An 11,203-nucleotide genomic window follows, 5' to 3' on the forward strand; every position below is an offset into this window, starting at 1 on the left:
GGATCCGCCCGCGGAAAATCGTTCCGGGTCGCGGGACATCGATTTTCCGCGCGAGGGACGAGAGAGAGACATATAAGGCACGAGGCCAACCGCGTCCGTTTGACGAGAAAATCTCTCCCGGCCCCCTGCCGTTCCTCCGTTCGGCGTTCACCGTCGACTTCGTGCGGCGAAATAATTTAAACTTTCGATAAACCGCCTCTGTAGCCGAGCGCGTTGAGAGCATCCCGCTCGGGCGCGGAAGGCAATAAGAGAGCCGCGGTCGCGCGGCACGCCACGCCGATGGGAGGAAAGAGAGACAGAGACAGACAGACAGACAGAGAGAAAGAGAGGGGGGGGAGGCAGTTTGGAAATAAATTTCCGCCTGGTGCAGTCCCATCGTCGCGTGTTTAATCGAAATACAAAATTAATAGCCCACCTAGGACAACGCGTATGTCTCCTTCCCGTCTTCTCCCGCTTCTCTCGGCGCTCGTACGTCAGGATCGGCAGATTTAAACCGCTTCGCGCTTAACGTTAGGGTATCCCGGAAACTAGTATTCGTCCTGCGAAAACTACACTCCTCTAGCTACATAGCTCGGCCAAATTTGAAATTGATCTCTTCCTTTTTAAAGGAGAGATCGATCGACGCGTCCGTATCTCTCGGAAACCAAGGGAGACCCGAGGTCAGGGGTGCGATAAGTCGGGCTCCCAGAAGTTCGCTCCAACGACAGCATGAATAGGCACATTCAAGATAAATGTTTCCAATATTCTATTCTTCTATTCTACTCGTAAGAAAGTAAAAAAGAAAAAACACCGCGTGGGAGGGAAAAGATCGGCTGGATCGTACCGTCGAGCATTCGAAATACCATGTCGAACGTACGAGGATCGTACACCACCAAGGTAGATCGAATGTTATTCACGTTTCCGAGTTAAGCCTTCTTCGCGCTGATTTGTCACCCATCGACGGACCGTATCGATCGGCCGAGACGAGCGCTAGACGGAACGCTACTTACGTCGAGCAGATATCGGATGCAGATGCACTCGCCGCGCGAAAGGATTCGTTCACGCTTCAGACATTCATGTATTCCACATCGCGCTTGTATTTTCAAAAGCGAGAGATGGTCGACGTCTCCGCCGCGGAATAATTTCGGTTGTCTGGAATATGTCGCAGTAACCCGTGCCGCGCGGGAGAGAAATCTCGCGTTGCCAGTGTTAACAGATGATAATGTACACCGATGCTGCCATAGAAAATAGCTGCGCGAACCGTGCCACGCGGCGCCTAGTGCAAGCCAAGGGAACTGGATACCGTTAAATACGAGTTATCTCGGTAGACCGCGAATGTTCCGCTTTTCTCTGTGAACTGTAATATTTAATCGGACTATTTAATATAACCGCGCTATCGCCCTCTCTCTCTCTCTCTCTCTCTCCAATTTTATATCGCGTATATTTTTCCCTCATCGAGTCGGAAATGTTTGCTCTATCGAGTGTCGTATATTTTTATCTACAGTTCGCATACTTACGTTCCGCGTATCGGCAATATCTGTATCGCGTCTGCGATTATTTTAACACAACAAGATAATAACGATGATAAAATAATCAATAAAATGTATCGGATATAAAATTATACAGAAACGCGGGGGTCACGGGGAAGGTTTTGATACGCAATGTAAATTCTCGCGTTCCATTTTACTCGAGAATCGATAACTTTTTCTCATCGGCGGCGTATCGGGTATCAATAAAACCGGACATAAGTATCCAGAGACGAGGAAACAATTTATTCCAGCAACGAGATCGCTGGGGTCCTACGGGAAGAGTTAACTCGCCTTTCCAATTCGCCGTAGCGGCGTCATCCGCGCGAAACGGCTGCGTCGCGACGCCCGGCAACGAATTCACAATTACCCAGAACCCCAGGAGGAATCGCTACGTCGTCGCCAGACGACGCGGATACAAAAGACGGGACTTTCGTACGCCACGAGGAGGAACAACGGCGCACGGGTCGAGCTCGTGCGCACTAAGCGACGTTTAACTTTGCCCCCTGCTGCTCGGCCGAATGCACTTAATTAGGCGCAAAGAAGCGCCGACGAAGGGAGAGGCAGAGTACACAACAATTAACTCGATTAATTCACCCGGCGTGCGAGTCGAAGACGGTTAGCTTAAATTCACCGTCGTCGTCGTCGTCGTCGACGTCGTCGTCGTTGTCGTCGTCGTTCTCCACCGCCCCGCGTTCCTCTCATCCGCCCGTGCATGCGCACGCCGCTCGCATACTTACACCGGGGGTCGTTAAAGACGCGATACCGGGGCGTCTGGATGCAGATGCGGTTACTTGCGAGATAAGATACCCTAGTTAACGATAGTTGCGACGGGTCGCGTTTAGATGCGGCGCGGAAACAAATGTTTACGGCGTGCGTCGATAAATATTCCCTTTCGATTGCGTCCTTTTTCATTTCTCTAATTAAGAGATGAACAACGAGCTTAGGCTATCCTGCATTCGCATCTGACATTTTATTATTATTGTTTTTAACATTCTTAAATTATAGGTTGCATATCTGGCTTACTTTCCTTCGAGCGTCGCCCATAAACGTACGTGTATGAACGCTGTGACGTGCCTACAGCGTGTGAGCTCGGATCCATGGATTCGCAGAGTCCAAAGGACTGTCTGCGGCATTTCTTAATTAAAGAGTGAACACTCACGTAGAAAATCATCTATAAGCATCAACCTATATAAACTGAAATCGTACTCTCTGTCGTTATTTAATGTATATTTAAAGTAGTTAAAGTAGATGCTTTGTATAAGAACACTTGGAACTCACGTGCAAGCGCGAGTCACAAAAGTGCAGTGAGATTCTAAATTAATTAGGCGGTTAACGAAGAATATCATCTGTACGACGGAATATTCTGAAGAGAATACTGACATAGGCGTGCATTTAACCAGTAAATTTCCGTTCTATCGATGAACAACAATAGCAAGAACAGCACGAGAGGCTTTTATAAACTGGTAATATGTCCCTCCAGAGCGGACCGCAATATTGTTCGCGTCTCTACCTGAATATTCGTACATGGATACTTAACGACACCGACATACACCCATACGCAAGCATTGAAACGACGACGTCGACGACGAGTCCCAGTTTCGTGCCCTTTCAACTAAGAACGACGACGACGACGACGACGACAAGAGCCAGCGAGCACAATTAGCTGCCTTGGAGAAAGATATACTCGCGGGGACGTTCGGGGAGAGGAGCGAGGTGACTCGTGGAGAAAGGAAACGGAATGGCGGAAAAAAAAGGGAGGAATAAAGGACACAAGAGGTGAGAAAATAAGGCGGGAAGAAGCGCGACGGTGCTCGAGTGAAGTCGGTGGTTTGGAAGGAAGGAGAGAGGGGGGAGAGTAACTAAGGGGTGGTAGAGATAGGAAGGCGGAAGTGCACAAGGACGGAGTACGCGGCGGAGGAGGCGAGCGAAAGGGGGGGGGGGGATTTTCCGACAAAGCCGATAAATAAAAAAGTTGGTAAGGTCGGGGGCGTTATATGTATACATATAGCGGGTGTGTTATATATACTACGATATACGGAAAAGGTGCGGAAGGAAAGGCGAGAGGACAACAACGACTGCGACGCGAGCGCGGACAAGAGGACGGCGGGCGGTGCAGCGGCGGGCGGCAGCGGCGCATCCGAGTTCTTCGAGTTATGATATCGATAACTCGTCCGTCGAGCGAGAGGCCGAAGCTGTATTTCCAATGCGCATCCTGCACAAGCGTGTATCCCGCCATCCCATCTTCTCCCCTCACCTCGTTCTCCTCTGCAAGAGGCCACGGTCCTGTCCTCGCGCGAGGGTGAGCGCACGGCCATATTTATACAGGCACGCATTCATCGGGGGAGGTGGATCACGGGGTTGAAACTCCGACGGTCGTCGAAGTGATGCTGTTGGTGTTGGCGCGGCGGCGGCGGCGGCGGCGCGTCGGTGGTGGTCCTCTCTTTAACCGCGACCGAAACCCTCCGTCGCGCCCTCGCGCATATTCATATCCCCCTCCTCCCTCCCGCAGCTCTCTATCTTTCGGCCCTATGTCTCGTTCAGTCTCGACTCTCGGTATACCGGCGTGCATTACGAGGCATTACTCGCCGGACGCGTGTAGCCGTTATTTATGCCGCTTGCACTCTCGCGTGTACGTACGTGCGAGGTGCGCGAGCGCGTGTGAGAGCCAAGAGCTGCACTATGCGCGCCAAGTGTGTAGCGCTACACAAAGTATCGGTAAACGCTAGGCGACACCGATACCACCGAGATGTGTAGGCGCCGCGGGTCTTACGTGCTCTCGAGCGTCTCGACAATCGAACGAATGATTTAACCAGCCGGTAGCGCATTACCGTATTGACACGGTTAATATTTTATTCCGCGCTGGCACACGCTGTCGCGCTTGGATGCGATTACTAATTCAAGAGACGAAGCGAACGAACAGAGTTCTTATTAAAATTGACTTGATTTCACACAGAAGCGCTCATCAACCCCCATCTTTTGTCATATCGGTAGCATGCAAGTATTATTGATATGTATAGATGATCGCGGTATTAGTTTACTCCGCTTTGACCGATTGAACGTTAATTCTGACAGACCTACGGTGTATTAAAAATATTGTATTTACACGTATTTTCCCCATCGTTTTGACATAATGCTGCACAAAGGGGAAAATGTACTGGCACGTACTTGATGTAATATATTAGAGTACGATGTAATTTTCATAAAAACAATTTTTAAATACTATGTAATATCTCTTACCTTTGTATAAAGTTATTTCAAACACGATAGGACGTAGAAGAGAGTACGTTTTTTCAAAAATTTCTACAACGTGTGTTGTTTATCCAATTAACATTTTAATAACAGGCAGAGATTCATAATACGCTATTTTAATGCCAGCGCCACTTTGTAAATAATGTCAATAAAAAGCTGGCTTGGCTAGAGGATGAAAATTAAAATTTCGCGCAAGTGGCATTACATGCCGCGCGGAGTTGCGATACAGAAGTTGGCAACAATAAACTTTCGACTCATAATTAACGGCACTACAATAACCGCGGAATTACTAATCTGGCGAATACCCCGCTCTCGATTTTACGACGTAAGTTCTGCGCGCGACATCTGTATTATTGTTTCGAGTATCCTGCACGTATACTGCCAATAATCTCGGACAGGAATATCGAGCGGCCTAAACGAGTTATAAATTCAATTACATACGTCATGAAAGAATCGAAAGGTGCAAAAAAATTCCTGAATTGCCCCAACGGGAGGCAGCGACGCGTGCGCCAGTTTGTCGTGTAAATTTCGCAGCATTATCTGGTCTAACTTACTTGAACTTATTAAGGGAATCCTAAAGCCGTCTGTTTTATCGACATTCTTTGTTAGAAGTAATCTTTTAATTGGCTTTATAGAAATGCAAAACTCTTTTACGGAATTAAAGTATGCAGCAAACTCTAGACTATGCTGGTCGACTTTATATCAAAAACGGAAAAAATCAAAAATTTTACTAATTTTTGGTACACTTGACGACAATATTTGCTTCATACAAGAATTTTACAATAAGTATGTACAAAATGAGACCAGCATACTCTAGGGACAACATATAGGAACAATATCGTGCAATTAAACTAAGATTAATAGCCTAGAAAAAAAGATTACTTCTAATAAACGCAAGTCTAGAAGAAGTAGAAATTGTTGCAAGACTTTTTCGAGAGAGGTCGCTGCCAAACATCTGTCAGATCATCAGTAAAGCAATGATGTTGACGATGCTAGAATTCGATCCAAAATCTCGGTCTGAGCAATGTGTAGCTAATAAAATTGCTGCTTTTTCGTAAAAGTTGCAAATTGATTGGCTATAAATTTCTCGGGCCGAATTCTAGCATCGTGAACACGAAGTGGATAATTGACATTTTTAATTCCGTCTCCTGTCTTATCGACACTGATCGAGTTCGCCAGCGGCTCTCGTAACTCTTGGTCTAAAACTATTCTACATATGCGCGACGTTGATGCAACCATTCAGCTACCGCTATATACCGCGTTTTCTCGTCGTAAATATGTTGCGAGATGGAATGTGTACACACTGCAAAACTTACCGAGGACCTTCGTGTCGGCCGTAGAATGTCCGGAGTTGGCCTTCTGGCTTTTAACGGCCCCGTCGGACACGCGCTATTATTCGCAGCCGTGTGTACACTTTTGCGCGACTCGCCGCAACCGCGTGCCGACCTACGTCGCGTCTGACACTTAGCGAGACGCACTCGCGGTGCCCTATTAGCGACTCCCTGATCGATTCCTCGGGAATAAAGCGGCCCCGCAGGTGATGTTATCCGCGCTGCGCCGGTGCAAACCGATAACGGTAGAATCGTTTATTTCCGGAACTCGCTATCTGCGGAAATTCGCATTTTTCAGGAAATTGAAGAAACGAACGAACTCACTCGAAATGAAATTCCTTTTAATTCGACGTTCTTAATAAGAACGCCATTAGCGAAGGGCGAATCCGTTCGCGTCCGCGTATATCCCGCGTTTATCGTCGCAGCAGGATCACGGAAATTTTCAAATTTCAATATTAAGAGTCCACACGATAAATATTCCAACATTTCGCCGTTTTACATCTTCCAGCTGTCCGATGGTGAATTTACGGATTTCGTATACGCGGCGAAAATGCGCACGCAATCTCTCGCATCGTCCTCAAGACAGAAAAATTGGACGGTGCCGTTCCACTTGACGTTCAATTTACACCTGCCGGGCGTAAATTGCGCCGCGCTGCTGCGACGCGGCTCTCCTCGAACTGTTTTGCCGGAGATGAGTCTCGATTCGCGCTTTTATGAGATGTAAGAGGCAAATACGGGCTGTGCAAAAGAAGTGGCGTCTCGAAGATGAGAAAATTGGTTAATGAAGTTTACCTTGAATCTACCGAATATAAATTGGACATTTAGCGGGCATGAACGAGGCTCGAGGCACGCCTATCCCGCGCGTCGGCTTTATTCCGAGATGAGGCTCAAATTCGCGCTAATGCGATGTAATAAGGAAGCGTAAGTGCAGTAACACTCTACTGAAATTTGAATATCTGTCGTCGCGAAGGTGGAGACACCCGCTCGAGAGTTTTATTTTGCATTCCGCTGCGAATTTAATATTAATATGGTGCCGACAGGGCGACGTCGAAAGCGCGCAAATCATTTACATCTGTTAATAGCGAGAGATGTATGCGAGAGAATGTTTTAGTGCATTCTTAACGCGTCATAATAAATAAAAATATCGGGGCGCAGAACTCAACTGCGCGCGCGATATGGCGCGATAATGGGGAGGCATAAACGCATTAAGCTTTCAAAATAGCGCCGTGATGATTAAATATTAAATTACACAAAGCAATTTTACTTTTTGCCGCGGTACTATAAACGACCACGGCGCGCATATTTTATTCAGACTAAGGCCAAACTTCGATATAAATTCGCGCATAAGCCGCTCCTTTTTCCTCCTTTTAATGCAATGCTGACACAGTTCCGTCCAGTCCGGAGAAGAAAATTAGCGCGTTCGCGCACCGCGGAAAATTTAAACAAAAACATCGCCGTACATCGAGACGTTTAATTAAATTTCCGACAGGAGACGCGCGCGAGAACAAACATTTTATAATTACTATTTAAATCTAGCTCGCATGCGCCATTAAATTGAGAGTAATTCATAAAACACGAGGTATTCCGACGTGAAACGAGCGGACTTCCGTATGGCATTTCATCGTTTATTCGCGGATTAAAAATTAACTCTACGGCCAACTTTTCAGACCCAAATAATCCTACATACCGCGTGTAATAACTTTTATTGCGCGGCAGAGACGGCAAGATTTTCATTTCCATTCTTATTTAAAGCACCTCGATATAAATGCTAACAAGGAGACGCCAAGTTTAGAATATTGGTTTTTAAAGCATCGCACGGCTGTTCTTCAGTCATACTGGATATTGATAGCCCCGAATAAAAAGCCAAGTTTCCAGCGTCCCATCCCGCGGAAGCGGACTTTGCGCGCTGTTTTTTTTTTTACCCCCGAGTCTCGCCCTCGTTATCAACTTCTATCCGTAACAAAAGACAGAGTCAGTCTCATACAAGCAAAGTGCAGAGCACAAAGCGAAGAGTCGCGAAGTCACTCCGCGGAATAACACGCGGAAATAAAAACAATATATACACAAGATGTCCTCTCGCAAAGTGAATGTTCCAAAACTTCGCTGGCATCCAATTCCCGGCCGCTTGCCACTCAGCCGGAGATAAAACCGAAGCGGAATTAAATTAACTCGAAAATAATTTGTTCCGCGGGCACGTCACGGTAGGTTACAAGCGGTATCGAGAGATCCTCGTCAGCCCGGGCGAATGCCCCCGGGGAGCCGCGCTCGCAAAGCTAAGCTCGATGGAACCCCATAATGCGCCGCATTAACGAACCACTCCGCGTCTTCTCCTCCTAAGCGAGGGGGTTCATCGTCAGGCCGTAAAACCATCAGACGTCCGTGGGACATACAGGGTGTTCATCAAGCTATCGTCGATTAAATATAAATCTCTCCACAAATCTAGAGACGACTCGAGAGAAGGGGGGGATATGAAAATGCACAAAAAGTGACAGACGTCTTAAAAGTTTACGCTGCAATGTCAAATTGCCGACGGAGAATGCTTTCCTTATCGAATCCCTGTAATAAACATAAGCTAAGCTTCTCATCGCTTCGCGTGTTATTGGCCTTCAATTCTCATAAACCTCCTGAATCCCTTCAACGTGAGGAGTGCCCGATGGAAAGCGGATCCCCGGCGCAGCGCGATTTCAACGGTAAACGGATAGAAGAAGTTCCGTGTACACGAACAAATAAAAAGTATTTACGATCGTGTGCTGGAAACACATCCGGCGCGCGCGAAGCTGCGGGAGACACGAGGGAGAGTTCGCCGAGCCGGCCAAGTAAGTTTCGTCTTCGACAACTTTTCCGCGCCAGCGGATGTTCCGAAACGACGGGGATATGACACGTACGTACGTGCATGTGTGTACATAAAAGGGTGACGCCACGTCCGTGAGTCCCTAAATCGACGCGGCGACTTGGAAGGGTACAACCCTCTTTTGTCGCGAGGAAGAATAAGACGAGAGCGATTCTCGTTTTTTTTTCTTCCTCTTCTTCTTGCGAGACGCAGGGAGTAAATTTTTTTTTTCCGAGAGGAGAGAAGCACGGCGATTGATAAACGAAATTAACCCCTCGTACTTTTGACCCGTTTCGCGAAAACCGGAGCGAGGAAAATCGCGGATATTGCGCGAAAGAGGTATCACATGTTTCCCTCGTTATTGCGTTAGTATATCGTTTCGCGTGTTTGAACTTTCGACCTGCTGCACGGGGGGGGAGGGGGAGGGGGGGGGTTATTCGACACCCCGCGGTCGGTGGAAAGAAAGAAAGAAAGTATTATTAAAAAGCGCGCCATACGTTCCCATTATTGCTTTACGACCCGCGAGTACGCGCACGCAATAATTCAGCGACGACGGAACGGCGCGGAAAAAAAACGTCGTCTCGTCTCGCGTCTTATTATTTTTTTTTCTCTTCGCGACGGATCATCCGTTTTCGGGCTGCGCCATCAATCTCCGCGGACCCCGTGGATACACGCGAGCAGGGTCGGATTCCGGTCAGGTAAGGTAGGGATCAACCCTCGTAAAGTGCACGAATTAAGAGGGTGCGATGCATCGTACGATATCGTGCATTACAAAATTACAGAGAGAATTATGTGTTAATTTCACGATGTGTAATTTCGAAGGGTACGTAGTTTTTTAAAACGACCTACACTGGTCAATGTTTTTATTTAAGAAAAAAAAACAACGTTTCGGTCGCAGATTTGGGCCCTTTTCAAGTGATCAGCAAACATACGTAACTCGGCACTAAAATGTTTTTTACATAATAAAAGAAAGTAACTCACAAATAGATTTAATATCGCCAGTAATATGAAACCAATGATATGCAGTTTTTGAAAAACGACCTACACTGGCCAATATTTTTATTTATTAATGTTAATTATTAAAAGAAAGTAATCATAACGAAAGTAAACCATAAATATATACCCGTTCACACAGTTGTTAATGATCTCATATTGTTCGTTTGGCCAATATCGTTATGTTAGTAAGCTGTGTACAGGCAAGAGAGTCATTACACTGTACGTTATTACGAATTAATAAATATCAAGAATAAATAAAGATAAGCAAGAATAAATAAGAATAAATATGAAATATAATTTCGAAATAAATATGTACACCCGCGAACAATTTCGCGAACAATTTCGCGAACGCCTTCGGGGAGTAACATTCATTCAAGCCCTCATTTTTTATGCATACGCGACATGTACGCGCATCGATTATTAATAATTATATTCATGTGTGTGTGTGTGTGTGTAGAGTACAGCTACAGTAACCCAGAAATGTTTCACGCGGGGAAAAAGAGCCACGGAGACGGAAATAAAATAGCAATAATGTGAATTGAATTACACGGCATTCTCTGAGAAATACAATACGTAAAAACATCCGCATAAATTGTCAACGTCTGTTTCTAATAAATACGAGAGTGACGCAAATTCAAACGTACCTTCAGAATGCACAGTGTGCGCTCCGCGACCGGCCCCGAAACGCGATTTCTCCGTGGACAGCTTCCGGGCGTACGTACGCGCAGGTATTTTAAACGCGCGGTCGGATACACATTCTGAGGCAGTTTTATCCCCCGCTCCGGTCGCGTCCGCCGCCGAAAATTGGAACCGCCAGACACGTAGGCTATTGATTGGCGGACACGACGACGGCGCGGCGGTGTTTCGCGTGCGAGAGAGCCCCCCGGAGAGCGCACGCGAGGGAGGGCGAGATCTCGATTTGACCCTCGTATGATAATACGGCAGGTAATTTCCGGATCGCGATACACGGGCGGAGTAATGGGAAAAACGGTAACCCTTCTGTCATATCCGTTATGGATTCATTCGATTCGGCCCTTGTTTGCGTAACCCCATCCTCCTGAACACGTTGCACACATTCCCGCGCGTCCCGCTTGTGCGTTCTCGTTACCGCACGCGCTCGGTGTGGGACCGGGAACGTTTTATACGAGTTGACGAGTGTTGATTTGTCAAGTGGCCAATATGTAATGCGCGCTCGCAATGGTCTTGTGGGACTAATTATCAAAAATACGAAGGGCAAAATTTTGCGATCGATCCTGCAACTTGACGTCAAATTCCCGACTACGCCAACC

The sequence above is a fragment of the Vollenhovia emeryi genome, unplaced genomic scaffold, assembly GCF_000949405.1.
Source record: "Vollenhovia emeryi isolate VEMERY1.0 unplaced genomic scaffold, V.emery_V1.0 DF939136.1, whole genome shotgun sequence".
Lineage (NCBI taxonomy): Eukaryota > Metazoa > Arthropoda > Insecta > Hymenoptera > Formicidae > Vollenhovia > Vollenhovia emeryi.